Raw genomic sequence first — 9,879 nt, 5'->3', positions numbered from 1 at the left:
GTGTCCACCTTTTTGTATAAAATCTGATTACTGTTTCAGTACAAAGTTCAGGTAAAGAATTTGTAAGACTTGTACTAGATTTGAGACATGGAAACAACATATGTTTAAATCTTCTCGCAGTGAGATGATTTTGTCACGAAGAGTGATACGAGTTACAGATGAGTTTGAAATGGTATGTATGAAATTTATTTTATTAGATCGCTGGGAGCGATGTGATTGGTTGCACAGTGTAGTGCATCATGGAATGTTGTCGCTGGGAGCGATGTGATTGGTTGCACAGTGTAGTGCACCATGGAATGTTGTCGCTGGGAGCGATGTGATTGGTTGCACAATGCACCATGGGATGTTGTATAGTTAAATTAATATACAGAAAACAAAAGATTAAATATGAAGGCATTAACTTTTGTACATAATTAAATATATGTATACAATTGATTTGAAGATGAGACTTGTAATAATCATCATATGAACCATGTTGAGTTCATTAATATGAAAAACAAATCAGCTTTTAAGCATGCAACTTTTATTTAAAAGTTGATAGATGAAATGCTCACTAAATATTACAGTGTCCACCTTATGTATAAAATCTGATTACCGTTTCAGTACAAAGTTCAGGTAAAGAATTTGTAAGACTTGTACTAGATTTGAGACATGGAAACAACATATGTTTAAATCTTCTCGCAGTGAGATGATTTTGCCACGAAGAGTGATACGAGTTACAGATGAGTTTGAAATGGTATGTATGGAATTTATTTTATTAGATCGCTGGGAGCGATGTGATTGGTTGCACAGTGTAGTGCACCATGGAATGTTGTCGCTGGGAACGATGTGATTGGTTGCACAGTGTAGTGCACCATGGAATGTTGTCGCTGGGAGCGATGTGATTGGTTGCACAGTGTAGTGCACCATGGAATGTTGTCGCTGGGAGCGATGTGATTGGTTGCACAATGCACCATGGGATGTTGTATAGTTAAATTAATATACAGAAAACAAAAGATTAAATATGAAGGCATTAACTTTTGTACATAATTAAATGTATGTATACAATTGATTTGAAGATGAGACTTGTAATAATCATCAGTTTTATATGTTTTTTCATTAAATACCACTGTGACATTTTGATTTTATTTTATCAGCAGGTCGCATTTACTATAAAACGATCAGAGTTTTAGTACCATATTGGAGACCTTATGTATGTGCTAATTATTTCCCGGATGCCACAAATATGCAGGTGTAGGTATAAAAAGTAGCCCGTTTTTATGTGAGATAAATCGGACAGTACCAAGAGTTCAACTAAGTAAAACGGTAAGCAGTAATATTTTACAGTCCGTACACATGATACATGACATATTGAGTGGAAAACTTGTTTAATTTAAAATCGATAATAAAAATGTAACAAAGATAATAAGAAACCTTGTACAAAGTCAGAGCTTCAGACATAGCTGTAGACTTTGTTTTTTGTTGTTGTTGATAAAATAGATATATATATATTTATGTGTTTAGATTTTTATGAATATAACAAAAGGATCACACAGTGTGATATGAAGTTGATGTATGTAGATCTGAGATGCATATATGTTTAGACTTTCATGAGCTATGTTGCATTGTGTAACATAAAGAATCACATAGTATGATTAGAAGTTGATGTATATATATATGAAATATGTATATATCTATAGAGTTTAATGTTTATCTGATTAAGATACAAGTACATGTATGTATGAAGTTTTTATTGTGTTCTTCTATTTACAGAATCAAGGAAAACAGTTTGAGAAATTATCCATCGATTCAAGATTTGCAAAACATTTGTCTGCATAACCATCTATTGCGGAAGCTTCCGGTTCAATATGTCGTATTTGACGTTTCGATTGTCGACTTGAAACTATTTGGTCCAGTTTAGTGGTTGAAGATTTATCTTCTATTAGCAATATCTCAAAAGACTTTTTATATCAGCATCATATTCTGAACTGTTTCATTTCCTTTGTTTCGATGTTACTGCGAGCAACTAATCCTATTTCTTTGTTTGTCTTGTTTATAGCTTATTGAATTAGAGATAAAATGCTTTAAATTCGGACGAGCAGGGCGAGGGAGAATTTAAATGTATTTTATTTGGTTTGAAATAGGGTTTTTCCCGTTTGCTATTTGTAGTTAATATTTACAGATTGGAACTAGTATAATTAGTTCGGATACTGGTTTTGTAACAGTATGTACTATTTATAAGTTTGATGTAAGGTGCAGGAGGCACGAGGAAAGTTTTGGTGGTTTTTATGGGTGGGGTTTAAAGGTACTATATAAAGTTTGGGATTTAAATGTATTAGTATCGAAGGTGCTCGCAGTTACGTCGGATTGAAGTTGATCACATAGGTATATGTGCAGTTGCTGCTATGTTTATTGTACGTACAGGCGTTGGAGGCATTAGCCGGGGGAAAAGAAACGATGCGAAAGAGGAACAATGTTATATGTCATGTGTTTATATTATGTTTCGATTGAAGAAATATGTACAATTCAGTAAAATAAAATATTGTATCGCAAGAGAAAATAAGATGTTACTGCGAGCAACTAATCCTATATCTGTGTTAGTCTTGTTTATAGCCTATTGAATTAGAGATAAAATGCTTTTAATTCGGACGAGCAGGGCGAGGGAGAATTTAAAAGTGTCAACTCTCCATCCAAGAAACAATTTGTTAGAGAAAACCCGTGTAGGTCAAAGAACGGCTGTCATCACGGAGATTCCGTTCACACCGAAACACAAGCTATGAAGTGACATAAAATGACAATTGTAAAACCATTCAGACAGGAAAACAAACGGTTATAATCATAATAAAACGAAAAATGAGAAACACTTATGAACCACATCAACATACGACAACTACTGATTAACTAAGGTTATACTATCACAGCTTAAGTCAAACAGAAGGACCATCAATGCGCAGTAAATAGATCAAAGACACAATAACATACAGCATAAAACCCAATGAAAAACACAGAATCGAAAATAGACATCAGGTGCTCCTGAAATATAAGCATATCCTGCTCTAGCAAGACCTCAAAATGTGTTCACTACAGCGAATATTGGAATGCTGTAAATATGATATTTTGTCTATGAAGTTGATGTTGTTATAAATAATTACTGAGATTTATATGGTATACTGATGTCTGTCTGTCAATATGTGCATCGTCCACAACGCGGACAACTATTAAAAAGACTTCTTCGAAATTTTAGGGAATTGCTCCTATCTAGTGAAGTCTGTTCTCTTTGGATTTAAAAAAATTATATTTGTCCAATGAATGAATGATCACATACCAATTACCGTATTCTTTGTTAAAATAATTTACAGATTACTATTTTTTTGATTCACATTTTAATTTAGTCTTTATATATTGTAATAGAAAAACATCAATAGAGAAAATGAATGTGTATGTGTGGGGGTTGGGGTTGGTTGGTTAGAACTTGTTTGTGTGTGCCAAATACTCCACTAACCTATGATTGTTGGTAACAGTATAACACAAGAAAAAAGTATAAAAAAAACCAGGTAAACAGGGATTCATTCATCAAATCAATGCATATCAGAATCACTTATACGAAAAGCTCAGCCCTAACGTGGCATGAAATTTTAATTCTAAACCAGCAAACTAAGTGGCTCTTTACCCTAAGTGAATGTTTTGCTTTAAATGCTGTTTTGAGATGACAGCCAGTTATACGTATGTCTCTTATGTATACCATGTGTCTGATGTACCAATTCGTAAGTTAGGTGTCTTGGGTTATTTTCAACACTCATAATGTTCGATGCCACTGTTTCCTTAAACCGTTATCACAAGTTTCAAGCATTTTACTGTTTACATAGTACTAAAGCTTTTGAAAATATGTATCCCCAATCCCATGACGACCATTACGTAGTAACTAAGTTCATCCATCTTTAATGAATGAGTAAAGATAATAATGCATTAAAAATTAAAAGTTAAATGCTTCACTGGTTATTTATCTTAAAATTGAGGATACATGTTTTCATTAATGCATTAGTTGGTAATATATAAGTAAAAACAAACGGCGATGATTGCAAGCAAAAATATAACAGAATAACATGTTATTTGATACATGTTTCTTATCGAGCTTAAGCTGGGGTCACACATTCACGATTTTTACTACCGTTCTTGACAGGACCATTCCCGATTAAAATTTATTAAAAGTCTGATCAAGATCCTGTGAATCGTGGATGGAAATTCAAACTTAAATTAAAATTTGTAAAAAAAATAATTTGATCACGACAACAATCAGATAGTGTTCAGGAAGCACCGATATTCAACCGTTTCTAAGCGAATAAGTCCCGATAATCCCGTTCTGAATCCGCTTCTAATCCGATTTGTATTTTTCGCCAGGTAAAATTCGACCGAGTCTGTCACGACTGCGTCCCGACTCTACCGAATGTACTCCGACTGAGATCAGACAGTGACTAGACAGTGAACCGACGCTGACGGAAGTTATTTGTTCGAAAACTATCGGCTAATTTGGGATGATCAGGTACTGTCGGAACGTAATCCTATCACGGTCCGCTCTATCGCATTGTAAACGGCTTTGTCTGGTCTCAGTCGTATTGTATTCTGTAGTTGTCGGGACTCTGACGTGGGTATCATTGACGAATTTCGTATTAATAACGGGACTGTTTCGGAACGGTTTCGGCAAAAAACGGTTCGCAATCGACAAGATCTGGATGCAGTCTGGACTCAATCGGCAGAAACACAGCTATGCAAAATTACTCCGGATCATTCCCGTTCCACAGGACATCGTCCAGAATACACAAGACATTGTTCGGAGTTCGATCCGATACAGCAGAATCTGTCACAACATAGCCACGATTGTAATCCGATTAGACAAAATCGGCTGAGTTGCCCCGAATGCTACGGGACGCACCTAACTATCGGGATGCTTTGCCGAACTATTCGGACCCTTCCCGATCCGTAGGAATCTGTTACGAACTAAAACGACTGCGTTCAGACAATGATAGGACTTTTCAGATAATTAAGGATACCAATCAGACTTTTTCACTTTCCATATCGTATTGCTGTCTGATCTCAAACGGGAGCAATAATCGGCAATGTGTGAACCCCGCATTAGTAAAATCAATACCTCTAACTTTCAGTTGTATTTTTCGTAAAAAATTTCCAACTTTCACACAATATATTCCACTGTTATCTGATTTAACGTTCTTTATTGTAAGGTTGTGTTTTGTGCCTTCATTATACTGTAAACAATTTTCGTCTAGTTTAACATCATTTCCATCTTTCAGCCATTCCACAGGTAGATTTGTAATGCTCACTTTACAGGTTAATATTGCATCTTCTCCTTCTATGTAATCAACATTGGAAGGGTCTTCCAGAAAACAATCTGTTTAGATAAATTATAACAAAAATAGACACCTTGTGTGATCTACACATGTATGAAACAGCGTATCTTATTTAGACATAGGAAAGTTTGATTTCACTGGAAAACTAGTCAAACATTAACTACTAGTATTTTTTTTTATCATCGGTGCAAGGACATCATCCGTAATTATAATTGACATGAAGACATCCTATCTGTTTAACATTTTGTTGCAGTTAAAGAACTTTTATGTTACACTTACATATTTTTTAGCATTTCTACTGCCTTTGCCATTAGTTCATGCTCATACCTAATATATTTCAACTTCTGTTTTGACTTGGGCGCTAATCGTGAATATGAAGTAGACAAAATTCACTAGTGGCGTACAACATTTTAAGTATGGTATCTCTGATTAATTTGTACAGTCATTGGGGTCGATGACATTGCTAATGGCCGTTTCGTCACGATCCCGATAGTCAGCACTTTCGTGTTAACGTCAACTATCATTGAACTGTTAGATTCCTTTATTCTTTATAGAATGCTGACCCTTTTAAAAAATAATGTTAGTTTTACCCCTTCGCAATGCAAATCATTATTCAGGAATTATATTGATCAATCTGAATATAGTGCCGACTGATGAATGTTGTGTTAGTCCACAATAAATGTGTTATGTGCACGAGAAATGATATCGTACATTACCATACTATTGTTATTGTTTGAGTTTTCGTAATATGCGTACTGATGCAAATTGCTTCAAAAGGATTTTTTTTTTACAATGATGTATATTTTTTGTGGAAATCATGAGTGAAAGATAAAATGACAGTGAAGTTAGAAATAAATTACTTTTCTGGTTCTAGCTTTAATTATGTATTTGAAAGTTCATTACCACTTTGTTTTATACAAAACTAATATAGAACAGCATCTGATTAAATATTAAGTTACTTAACCACCACATCAAATACCTTCAATTTTCAGCTGTATTTTTCTGGAAAAGTTTCCAACTTTCACACAATATTTTCCACTGTCATCTGATTTAACGCTCTTTATTATAAGGTTGTGTGTTGTGCCTTCCTTAGACTGAAAACAATTTTCGTCTAGTTGTACAACCTTGCCATCTTTCAGCCATTCCATAGGTAGACTTATAGGTATGACTTTACAGGTTAATATTGCATCTTCTCCTTCTATGTACTCAACATTGGAAGGCTCTTCTAGAAAACAATCTGTTCAGAGAAATTATAATAAAAATATTCTGTTATAGGATTTTTAATGTTAGTTCATTCACATTTTCTATACTGTAAATTCAGAAATTATTGCGAGGTTTTTATTATTGCGAAAAATGCGACAGAGTTATAATCGCAATGCTTTAAACTCGCATTTTGAAATTATTTACATGAATTAAACAGAATTTTTCTCAATATCGCAACAATTTATATCGCATTCAAGTCAAAAACGACAAAATCGCAATAATAAATGCAAGCCATTACTTCTGAATTTACAGATGTTTAGTATGGCCTCCGTTATCAATGAACTAAAACATTTTTTTAGTCAAGGAGCCAGCCAACACACCCCATTGGGTGCTGGATTTTATTGATGTCTGTTTAGTATATTAAAATATGCTTATGAATGTAACAGTACTTTATATTAACGTAACTAAAACCCCTTACGGAAAGGATTAAGCTCCATTTTGTATAATGAAGAATTAATCGTTTAATAAATGTATACCTTGTTTGTCAGTAACTGCTAGTACAAATGTAATCCTTTGTTAAAATATGTATTATTGTCATTTTGCTGAGTTAATTTTGTTACCTATTTAGACATCGGTCACTGACTTCTTTTAATCTGAGTTTCAATGCACGTATTGTTGTATGTTTGTTTATTCTACGTTGGCTGGAGGTATAGGGGAGGATAGAGATCTCAAACACCTAATTAACCCCAGCGTATTGTTGCGCCTACCCCACATCAGGAGCCTCTGATCTTTTTTGTCTTGTATGCTTTAAATTTTATTTCTTTCAAATGTTTTCGTAATCATAATGGTCTCCCTTATCAATGAACTATTACACTTTTTAGTTTTATGTGTTAACTGAAACACTCCTCCAAGTGCAATATTTTTTTTGTTTTTTTGTATATTATTAAGATGTTCTTGCTGTGTAAAAGACGAAAACGTTGGCTTTGTTTTTCCTCTTTGGTCGGGTCGTTGTCTGTTTCACACATTCACCATTTTTATTTAAAATTTCAAAATATACCTGTCATTGAATTCTGTATAAAATAATGCAAACAATTCAAGTTACAATGTTAGTTTTAACTGCACTTTCTTTAAAACTATGTTGTAATGCATGTAATGCTATATATTTGGTTGTCCTACGTTGGCTAGAGGTGTTGGGGAGGGTTGAGATCTCAAAAACATATTTAACTTCCCCGCATTTTTGCCCCTGTTCGAAGTCAGGAGCCTCTGGGTTTTTTTGGAAATGTGGTCCATTCGAATGTTTAAGAAATAAATGATGCCAGTTATACTTTATTGTAGTTTTAACATGGGTAGGCATTATATTCGTGAATATATTGGACTAAGCTATATTGAGTGCAAATTAAACACAGATATAATGCCTATTCATGTTAACACTACAAATAAGTTTAGCTTGCATCAATTATTTCGATTCTGATTAGGACAAGTAAAGTAATTGGTATGTCCGATGTGTATAAGTGTGGCACGGTAATGAAGCCTCTTCCGTGAACCTCCTTTTTTGTTCGTTAACAAGCAAACGACTGGCAATGTGATTTGTCAGCGGGGGGACTTTTTAACAGCCAGCATAAACAGTTGTCGTGTCTAGGTCAAATATGTCAATTTCGAATTCCAACACATCAAATACCTTCAATTTTCAGCTGTATTTTTCTGGAAAAGTTTCCAACTGTCACCCAATATTTTCCACTGTCAGATAATTTAACGTTCTTTATTATAAGGTTGTGTTTTGTGCCTTCATTAGACTGTAAACAATTTTCATCTAGTTTAACAACCTTGCCTTCTTTCAGCCATTCCACAGGTAGACTTGTAGGGCTTACTTTACATGATAAAATTGCATCTTCTCCTTCTATGTACTCAACACTGGAAGGCTCTTCCAGAAAACAATCTGTTTAAATAAATGATCATAACAAATAGACAACTTGTTTCATTTGCTATTGTTTGTAACAGCGTATTTGATTTTAACGAAATCTTACTGAGTAACTTCTTTTTCAAAGTACAAAATTGTCGCCATTCAACTCAAAACCTAACCAAAGCTTTTAAAAGACTGATCAAGATGGGATATAGTTATAATGTTATTGTTATTTTATTAAAGATGACATATGTTAGATTTAATATTAATTCACTCATAGGGTCTTTGCATCTGAAATAAACACAATTATTCTAAAACCCGTTGTAAGTATGATACAGGTTATGTTCTTCTTATATATTTTATGATTGTATGAAATTAAACCCCTTACGGTGGGGATGGTGCCTGATTTTTAGTTTCTTTTGTTACCTGAATCGGTCATAAACTTCATTTAAAAGAAGGACAAAAGATACCAGAGGGACAGTCAAACTCATAAATCGAAAATAAACTGACAACGCCATGGCTAAAAATGAAAAAAAAAACAACAGACAAACAATAGTACACATGACATAACATGGAAAACTAAAGAGTAAACAACACAAAGTTGAATTTTACTGTACGTATAGATCTGTGTTTATTATGTTACATTGGCTACATGTATAGGGGAGGGTAGAGATGTCAAAAAACATTTTTAACCGCATTACTTGTTTGCGCCGGCCCCATGTCAGGAGAATCTGTCCTGTGTTAATCTTGTATGATTTTTAATGTTAGTTCATTCAAATTTGCTATTGTTAAGTAAGGCCTCAATTATCACTGAACTTAAACAATGTTTATTGTAAGAGCCAGGTGACACTCTCCTTTGGGTGCTGGATTTTGCGGTTTCTGTTTAAATAAATTATAATATGCTCATGAATGTAAAAGCGTACTTTACTGTAACGTAACTAAAACCCCTTTCCTAATAATTAGGCTGCATTTTCGTGTGATGAAGACATAATCGTTTAATCAATCTAATTGAGTGTCAGCAACTGCTAGTTGTCCTTTGTTTAAATATGTATTATTGCCATTTTGCTGAGCTACTTATGTTGCCTATTCAGACATCGGACTCGGACTTCTTTTAATCTGAGTTTTATTGCACGTATTGCTGTATGTTTGTTTATTCTACGTTGGCTAGGGGTAAAGGGGACGATAAAGATCTAAAACACATGTTGAACTCCTCCGCATTGTTGTGCCTGCTCCACGTCAGGAGCCTCTGACCTTTGTTTGTCTCGCATGATTTTAAATTTTATTTCATTCAAATGTTTTCTTAATTATTATGGTGTCCATTATCAATGAACTACATTAGTACATCTTTTAGTTTAGGAGTAAGCTGAAACACTCCTTCGGGTGCAAGATTTTCTTGATGTGTGAAAGACGAACAAAATTTGCAAAACATAAAGA

The 9,879-nt window shown here is 34.1% G+C and overlaps 1 long non-coding RNA gene across 1 annotated transcript; it reads left to right on the top strand.

Moving 5' to 3' along the window:
- LOC139526038 (uncharacterized) lies at window positions 1-1,292 on the top strand. Its single transcript, XR_011665099.1, has 3 exons — window positions 1-172; window positions 604-736; window positions 1,137-1,292. It is a non-coding gene; the product is annotated as an uncharacterized lncRNA (long non-coding RNA).
- Window positions 1,293-9,879: the final 8,587 nt, after the last annotated feature.

This window comes from Mytilus edulis, chromosome 6 (assembly GCF_963676685.1).
Source record: "Mytilus edulis chromosome 6, xbMytEdul2.2, whole genome shotgun sequence".
Taxonomy (NCBI): Eukaryota; Metazoa; Mollusca; class Bivalvia; order Mytilida; family Mytilidae; genus Mytilus; species Mytilus edulis.
This window is presented reverse-complemented; position numbering and strand designations above follow the sequence as displayed.